Source organism: Hevea brasiliensis, chromosome 11, assembly GCF_030052815.1.
Source record: "Hevea brasiliensis isolate MT/VB/25A 57/8 chromosome 11, ASM3005281v1, whole genome shotgun sequence".
In the NCBI taxonomy this organism is placed as follows: domain Eukaryota; kingdom Viridiplantae; phylum Streptophyta; class Magnoliopsida; order Malpighiales; family Euphorbiaceae; genus Hevea; species Hevea brasiliensis.
In genome coordinates, this window is record NC_079503.1 from 14,546,836 (window position 1) to 14,555,796 (window position 8,961).

An 8,961-nucleotide genomic window follows, 5' to 3' on the forward strand; every position below is an offset into this window, starting at 1 on the left:
GCTGGATCTGTACCCTGTCTGAATCCTCAAGATTTGTGTCTAAAACCACTCTTCTTATTCCTACTTCTTCCTCTGTAATTACTTTGGCCTCCGCTATCCGTAGTACCCATGTGGGGAACACCTGAAGAACCCTTTGCTCTATTTTTTTTTTTTGCTCTTCTACTGTCATCTCCTGTGTAGCTAATCTCAATCTAACGGGCTCGATCAACTATCATATCAAAAGATTGATCCGACATCATGGCCAGGTTTGCATACCTCCTGTCCAGCCCCTTTAGGAACCTTTTTACCTTCATACTTTCTGTAGCCACTGCTATAGGGGCATATCTACTCAGTTCCAGAAATTCTATAGCATAGTCATCTATAGACCTGCCATTCTGCCTTAAGGCCTCAAAGGCCCACTGCTTTTGATCTTTGAAACTTTTTGGCACAAACTTGTTGATAAATAGCTCCACAAACTGGGTCCATGACAAATCTTCCATCTGAGGTAATATGTAGTCATTCATCCATTGTCTAGGCATAGGCCCCATGACATGCTGCACACACTCTATAAGTCTCCTCTCAGTCAACTACAACTCTGTCCCTGCCTATTTACAGGAATCCAAAAACCTATAGGCATCATCTGTCACATCATAAGTACCCAGCACCAACTTCTTGAAATTAATTATTTGTTTATAAGGTTCCCCTCTTGGTGCGGTAGACTGCTGCTGTTGAGGAGGGTGGACCATATACTGTGCCATCATATCGATGGTTCTCTGCAAACCAGCTAGAGTAGCTGCCATTGGGTCCATAGGACCCGAGACCACAAAAGACTGCTCCTGAACTGGTGGTGGCTGCTCCTCTACTTGAGCAGCTCTAGGCCTCCTACCCCGCCTCCTCGGGGTAGGCGCCTCATCCTGTGCTGACACCTCGTCAGGCACATCTGGTTCTAGTGCAATGGCAACTCTCCTGCTTCTACGCATTTTCCTGAAATTCAATAGCATTAGCCCACAAAATTTCAAAATGGCATGTTACACAACTCTATAGACTCATATTTACACACAATTATGTAAGGCAGAAACTAGAAGCAAAGATGACAATGCAAGATAAATGTGGACCCTATTTTCCACATGTGACTCCTAGTAAACTCTTCCCAACACTTTAGACGAATATTCCCTATGAATCTGGAGCCTAAGCTCTGATATCACATTTGCCATGACCCAACTTATGAGTTGGACTGGCACTAGGACTTGGGCCAGCCTAAAGCCCCCGAGACCCGTAGTAAGCCTAACTATTCCTCAACCCAACTCTAAGGCCCATTTGGACCCAATTTCAAGAATTCAACCGAACAGAGTCCGGCCATAAAATGGATCTTTTAAAGGGAAGTTTTTGACTCACCCGACCTGTAAACACAATATATAATCAATTGGGGAGCTTAGCTCACCCTCCACATACTCATAATAACATAAGTCAAATGGGAGCTCAGCTTCCTCATCCAGTCTAACATACATGCATCTAATAAGTTTATAGGTCCAATATGGAAAATTATATTATAGACCAAAATCAAATAAATATTTCTAACACATGCGAAATTCTAGGAGTTAACAGAATTATACAAATATTACAGACATTAATAGACGACTTGCGAAGAAGAAAAGTAGATTAACCACAATAATAATCCTCCTATAGCCTGGAAAAATAATGAACAGGAGTGAGCATTCGACTCAGAGAGTAAAATATCAATTTTAACCATAATCTCTATGGCTATCTAAAACTAATGCACCCTGTGGAGTGAAATGCAACATCATCATAGATTTCATACAAATCACATCAAAAAGGCAATTTGGAACACTCACGCACCCAACACTGTCAAATAATACATATATGGGAGCTGATCCCCTATATAGCCCTCTTAATCCAACCTCTGCCAGCGAAGATCCCAAGCCGGAATTTCGCTTAATAAACCAATACGGGGTCCCAGTGAAGAACTCAAGCTGTGTCTACCCCGAAGGACTGGGTCCCAGTGAAGATCTCAAGTCGTGTTTACCCGTCCTGTCCATATCCAACACTATACCACACGCACGCCAACGCACACACACTGCTCCAAATCACCACAAACAACATCCATGGCACTTCAACATTTATGAATGCAATGTAAAATGTGCCTATTGTTTAACTACATAGATATATACATATAAGTGATGCATGAGCATGCTTGAACATATAATAATATCGAAATTACAATTAAAATTAATATTTTACTCACAGACTTAACCGCAGTTACTGTGGCGGCTGGGTGGAGGAGGAAGGCTGTCCCGACTCACCTGAAAAATTTTATTACAATTATTTAATACAATTGACTTAATACAAACTAAGAAAAGACCAAATATGTCCTAAGTCGTGTTGAAAATTCGGTAGAGTCTCCCTTATACCTAGGACCTACCTAACCTGCAAAAAGGCTTAAAAATACACTTCTATATCCACAAGCCATACACCCACAACTCAATCATATCACACAGCCCCTCCTGGGCCCATCCAAACAGTCATAAATGACAATATGTAAAATTATAGTTTAGTCCTTATAATTTAACCCTTTTGCAAAAACTATCCAAATGAGATCTAAAAATTCTAAAACTTTGCCCCGAGGTCCTTAGCATCATTACTAAGCTAATGCAAAAGGAATTATAATTTTCTGAGCTACTACGAATATTTTATGAATTTTTTATCCAATTCAAGCACTAGAAAATTATGAAAAAACAAGGTTCAGGTTTACCTATGCCAATTCTGACTCCAGGGACGCGCTCGGGACATTTGACAATGGTGGGGTAGCCAAAATGTCGATCTAATTCCAAGACTTTTTCGGTAGCTTGTCTGTCTGGCCGAAAATTTGCAAACCTGGGCAACCGTTGAATTTCCTTGAATTGAAGGTACCTACACGAAGCCCACAACACGGGGGTTAGTACATAATTTTTACAAAATTTTCTAAACTCATTTAGTGCTCGGAAAAACACTACGAAGTTTCGTGGGACCCACCGAAAAACGGTGTCGAAAAATTTTGAAATTTATATTGCCGCGAAGCTCTCGACTAGTGGAGTGCTCTGATACTCTCGGTTTTCTCGTGGGGTTCACGGTTTGCGAGAAATTTAGCCCAAAAATTAAAATGGACTAAAACTTCCCGGACAAAAATTGGACAAACTGCTCGATGGATTTTGGTATTCTTGGTGTCTATGGAAAGCTATCGAGGTGTAGATGAGTTTAGACACAAGACCCGGCCTAAACGGTGGCCGGATCGGCCGAATTTTGGCCGGGAAGCCAAAATGGAGTGCGCGGGCAGTTGGGTCTTCGCGTGACGTTTCCGGTCACCTGGAGCTTCAGCTGGCGGCGGGGAAGAGGCCTGGAGGTGAGCCGGCAAGCTGGGGAGGGCTGGGTGGTGGCGACACAGCTTGGGGAGGAGGGAGGAGAGAGAAAACGGGAGAGAGAGAAAGGGCGACGGGAATGCGCGGGGGAGAAGAAAAAGGAGAAGAAGGCTGGTCTGATCCTGTCCGGTTCGATTCAGGGTACCCGAAATTGAATTTTTACTCTGTCTCGAGACAAAAAACGAGGTCCAAAAATTCTGAAAAAATTTCAGAAAACTCAGAAAAATTTTTAGAGTCCAAATATATTTTTAGTTTTGCCACATGGTCTTTAAATTAATTTTTAAAAATTATCAAATTTCTATATTTTCGAAAAATAGAACCCGATTTTTAAAATCTGAAAAATCTCAAATAATTTTCCAAAATTTAGATAAAATAAAATATTAATATTTACCCACAAAATGAAAATTTTAAAAATTTAAGGTGTTACACAAATTCACTTATTAATTTACCTAATTTTTGAAATTAATATAAATAATATATTTATATAAATTTTTTTTATCTATATTCGATTCATATATATTAAAGTATATAATAAAATTCATCTACTAAATATAGTTCATTAGAAAGTATCAAAAGAAACTATTTATTACCAATAATTAAATCTGTTCAAAAAGGTATATATGAACAGATATAATTATTTTATTCAAGAGGTAGAAGTGAATAGATATAATTTTTCTAGAAGATATGAAGTAAATTATTATATATCTTATAAAAGTTACTAGAGAACAAATATTATTATTTTAATAAATACAAAATGAATTATTGTATATATTTGAATATATGCAAATATTTTATAAATATCAGTAGTTTTAAATAGAAATTCATTATCTCTTTTTCTTTTATCTCCTCTCTTCACTTTTATTTATAATCAATATTATTATTCCTTAATTTATTCTTGTAAGAATTTTAAAATTATTGTCTACAATTTTATTTTGACTTTATTATCCTAAAAGGATTTGCTCAAATCAGTATTATTAAACTCAGTTCAAAAGTTGACTCGATAAAGAGAGAGTGAATGAGTTAATAGTTCAATTAATGGGTTAATGATTCAATTAATGATTTATTAAAAAATAATTAAATATATATAAATTAATTAAATATAACACCTAAAATATATAAATAAAAAAAATAAATAATTAATTTTTTTATTATTTAAAATAAAATTTTAACATTCATTAAGTTATATTTAATAAATTTTAATAATATTTTTAAATTTTATATAAAAATATTAAGTAATACAATATTTAATTTTCTTTTTGATATTCATAAAATATTAAGCAGTTCTGTTGTTATTGTTATTTAAAAAAAAAAAAAAAAACACTTGTGTGGTCATCCACCATCCACGATATCTGTAGGACCACAAAAATATCCTCCTCCTGCACCAACTAAAATTATTTTTATGGGCCTCAATAACTTAAATAGTTTTCATTTTATATTTTTCATTTATTAAAATTTAATTTTAAATATAATTTTAATATTATTATTTCATAAAAAATTTAACGGTATGTGGATATTATTAATTCTTGCTTTTAGCATCAGAAATATTAACAAAGACTTTCCTCCAATCATTTTCAGTGGTGAACCTGTAATTATTGCCAATCTCGGCGCCATTTTCCTAACTTAACCCATATATATTACAAACAGTTCAGAAAGCAAGCCATTAGCTCTCTCTTTCTTATTTCCTGCAAAACTAAGTACAACCCATTCCAAATGGCTAATCTATACCTTGCAGCCACCTGTGGTCCTCTCAAGATTGTGCTAGCACAAAGCACAAAAGGAAAGCCAAACTCACCAGGTAATAGAAAAACAAGGTTAGATACACACTTTTATATATTTTTAACACATATTTTGATATTAATGAGCAAGTCTTTTATTTCGTCTTGTGTTGAGCTTGAGCAGACCCATCTCAACTGCTCAACAGAAAGCCTCAGAAAGTTGTTGTAAGCAATGTCTCTCTCTCTATCTCTCTCTCTCTCTCTCTTACAAACTATTAATCTATTTAAACAATTAGTTAAGATGGACAAATTCCATATTTTTCTTACAGAATACAAAAAATTCACTTAGAAAAATCAGAGATATGTTAAAGAAAGATGAGGTTGAGCTATCAGTTTCCTCGTATGACACTGCATGGGTTGCGATGGTACCCTCCCAGAATAGTTCCAAGCAGCCTCTTTTCCCGCAATGCCTGAACTGGATTATGGAGAATCAACAGCCTGATGGTTCATGGGCTTTTGATCCCGCTCATCCCCTCCTAATTAAAGACTCACTCTCTTCCACATTGGCCTGTCTACTAGCTCTGCACAAGTGGAATGTTGGTGACAAACTTGTGCATAAAGGTCTGGACTTCATAGCCTCTAACATTTGGGCTGCCACTGACAAGCATCAACGTTCTCCGCGTGGATTTGATATAATATTTCCAGGCATGATTGATCATGCTAGAGACACGGGCTTGAATCTTCCTTTCAACAACTCTTCAATAGAGGGAATGCTTCTGAAGAGAGATTTAGAAATTAAAAGGCATAATATATATAGTTGTATTTTTTTTTTTTTTTTTTTTATTCAACTATTATAAACAATTAATGACTTGGTGTTATATTTTAATACCAATTTCTTCCATGTGCGCGCAGTTTCCAGGGCGAGACAAACCGTCTTGCATACGTTGCAGAGGGGCTGACCCGATTAAATGATTGGCAAGAGCTAATGAAATATCAAAGAAGCAACGGCTCGCTCTTCAATTCACCATCTGCAACTGCAGCTGCTTTTATTCATTTTCATGATGGAAAATGTTTAGATTACCTGTCTTCACTGGTGAAAAAATTCGACAAAGCAGGTGATCATACATAGTTTTATTCTTAAAATAAGTTGTGGCATTTTTCAGATTGATATATTGAGTTAAATTTTTTTTTCCAGTTCCTACCATTTATCCATTGAATATCTATCCTCGTCTCTATATGATCGACAATTTGGCAAAGCTTGGAATTGATGGACATTTCACTGAAGTAATAGCAACCACACTGGACGACATATACAGGTGATTCTCCACTGAAACCCTCCAGTAATTAGGAAACGAAATAATTGAGTGGCTTGGTGAACAGATCCTGGACGCAAGGCAGTGAAGAAATATTTTCAGACCCTGCATGTCTTGCCATGGCATTTCGTCTCCTACGGATGAATGGATACGAAATCTCTTCAGGTAAAAATTTTTCCATCTATGAATTTAAGGTGTTTGAGAGTTTGTACTTAGCTTACCACTTGAATAACTATACGTCTCACTGCATGCAGATACATTGGTAAATTTTGACAGAATTAAATATCTTAAATTCAACGAGTAATGTAAAGTCTGTTTGGGAGTTATACAAGGCTTCACAGATGACAATATTTCAAAATGAACCTGTTCTGGAAAGAATTTATGCTTGGACAAGAACTTATCTTAAAAAGAAGTTAGCTGGGACGATTCAAGATAAGAGTTTGCATGATGAGGTATACAATAAACATATTATAGCTTCAATTTATGTTTTTCTTTTATTAAAAATAATTAAAGAATATTAAATCTACAAATGGATTATGCTCTAAAACATTCATATGCCAATTTGGAAAGAATTGAAAGCCGTCGTTATATTGAGAGTTACAGTGTAGATGACATTGCACTTCTTAAAACATCTTATAGGTAAGGTGGCAAATTTTATTATATTTTTTGATACTAAAATTAATATCTTTCCATTTTTTTTTTAGGTATTTGAATATTGATAACAAAGATCTCTTGACGTTTTCATTCCAAGACTTCAATGAGTGTCAGGCCATATACCGCAAAGAAATGAAATATCTAGAGAAGTAATTTCACTGCTTTGTTGTTGTTTTGTTTTCCCCTAACCTCCAATAAGAAGGAATTTCTATGAATAATTAATTAAAATTGTATTTTCGAATAAAATAAAGCAGATGGGTCGAAGAATATAGTTTTAAAAATTTGAAGTTTGCAAGGCAGACAATTGCATATACCTATTTCTCCATTGCTGCAGTCCTACCCGACCCTCATCTCTCTGATGCTCGAATCTCATGGGCCCAAAATTGTGTTTTAACTACTGTAGTCGATGATTTCTTCGACTTTGGTGGTTCGATGGAGGAAATATTAAACCTCATTGAATTGGTTCATAGGTATATATGTTTGTATATATACTCCATCTTCTAATTAATTATCCATTTTCTAATTTATCTAACAAAAGATCTAATGGAACTCAGATGGGATGATCACTCAACCATTGGATTCAAGTCCAAAGATGTGGAGATACTCTTTTATTCAATTTATGGCACAACCAATGACATTGCTGACAAGGCCAGAAAACAGCTATGCCGATTCGTTAGAAAGCACTTGATTGATATTGTAGGAAGTACATGTTCATTTAATTAATTAGTTGCTAAATTTTTATGTTTAATTATGATAATAATGTGTGTATATCGTATGTGTAGTGGATCGATCTGCTGGATACCATGTTAAAGGAAGCTGAGTGGGCAAGAAACAAACTAGTGCCGACAATGTATGAGTACATTACAAATGGATATGTATCATTTGGCTTAGGACCTATTATTCTCACTTCACTTTATTTTCTGGGCTTTAAACTCTCCGAGCAAGTTGTAGAAACCAAGGAGTACAATAATCTCTTCATGCATCTCAGCATGATTGGGCGACTTCTAAATGATCGTGCATCCGTTACGGTATATACACGTAGCTTTGTTAATTTCTTCAATGTATATAAATATAATAACCATGTATTAATTTCTATTCACCAACTTCTTCTTTACACTCTATCTGTGCATTGATGCAAATTAACTTGCAGAGAGAAGGTGCACAAGGAAAGCTGAATAGTGTTTCATTAACTATAGAACATGATCGTGGAGCCATAACTGAAAAGGAGGCTCAGGAGGAGGTTGCCAGACTCATAGAGAGCCATAGGAGAGAATTACTGAGAATGGTGTAGCAAACAAAAAGAAGCGTGGTTCCTAAAGCTTGCAAAGATATGTTTTGGAAGACGAGCAATATCTTGCACCTTTTTTACTTGGATGACGATGGCTATTCAAGTCCACACAAGATGGTTAGTGCTGTGAATGCAGTCATCAGTGAACCAATCCTTCTACCCCCATACTCAAAGTTGGATTAAATTAATAAATCATAATCATGGTTAGACTGTGCTGGGATTCTTCCCTTTTTTTCACACCTTGTAAAAGCAATAATACAGTCAGACTTCAAGAGCTTAATAAATTTAAGAGTTTAATATTGTGATTTTGTAACTCCTTCCCTATATTTAGGTGCATACAAACGAGTAAAATTATAATATTTGTTTATTAAAAAATATTTATAACCACTGCAAGAAACTTTTATTTTTTAATTATATTTTTTGAGAACCCATTGGATCTGTACAATATAGCTCCTCCCTCAATTCCATTCCATTCAAAATAACAAGAGAACAACTATGCAAATGCAAGAGAGTAGGAACCTAAGACAAGCAAGGGTATGGCAATAGATAGTCACTCCACCTGAATTTAAAGCAAAAATCATCTAACCTGAACTTCAACC

The 8,961-nt window shown here is 35.5% G+C and overlaps 1 pseudogene; it reads left to right on the top strand.

Annotated features, from left to right (window-relative positions):
* Positions 1-5,057: 5,057 nt before the first annotated feature.
* On the top strand, positions 5,058-8,661 carry LOC110633381 (ent-kaurene synthase TSP4, chloroplastic-like; annotated as a pseudogene).
* The last annotated feature ends 300 nt before the right edge of the window (positions 8,662-8,961 follow it).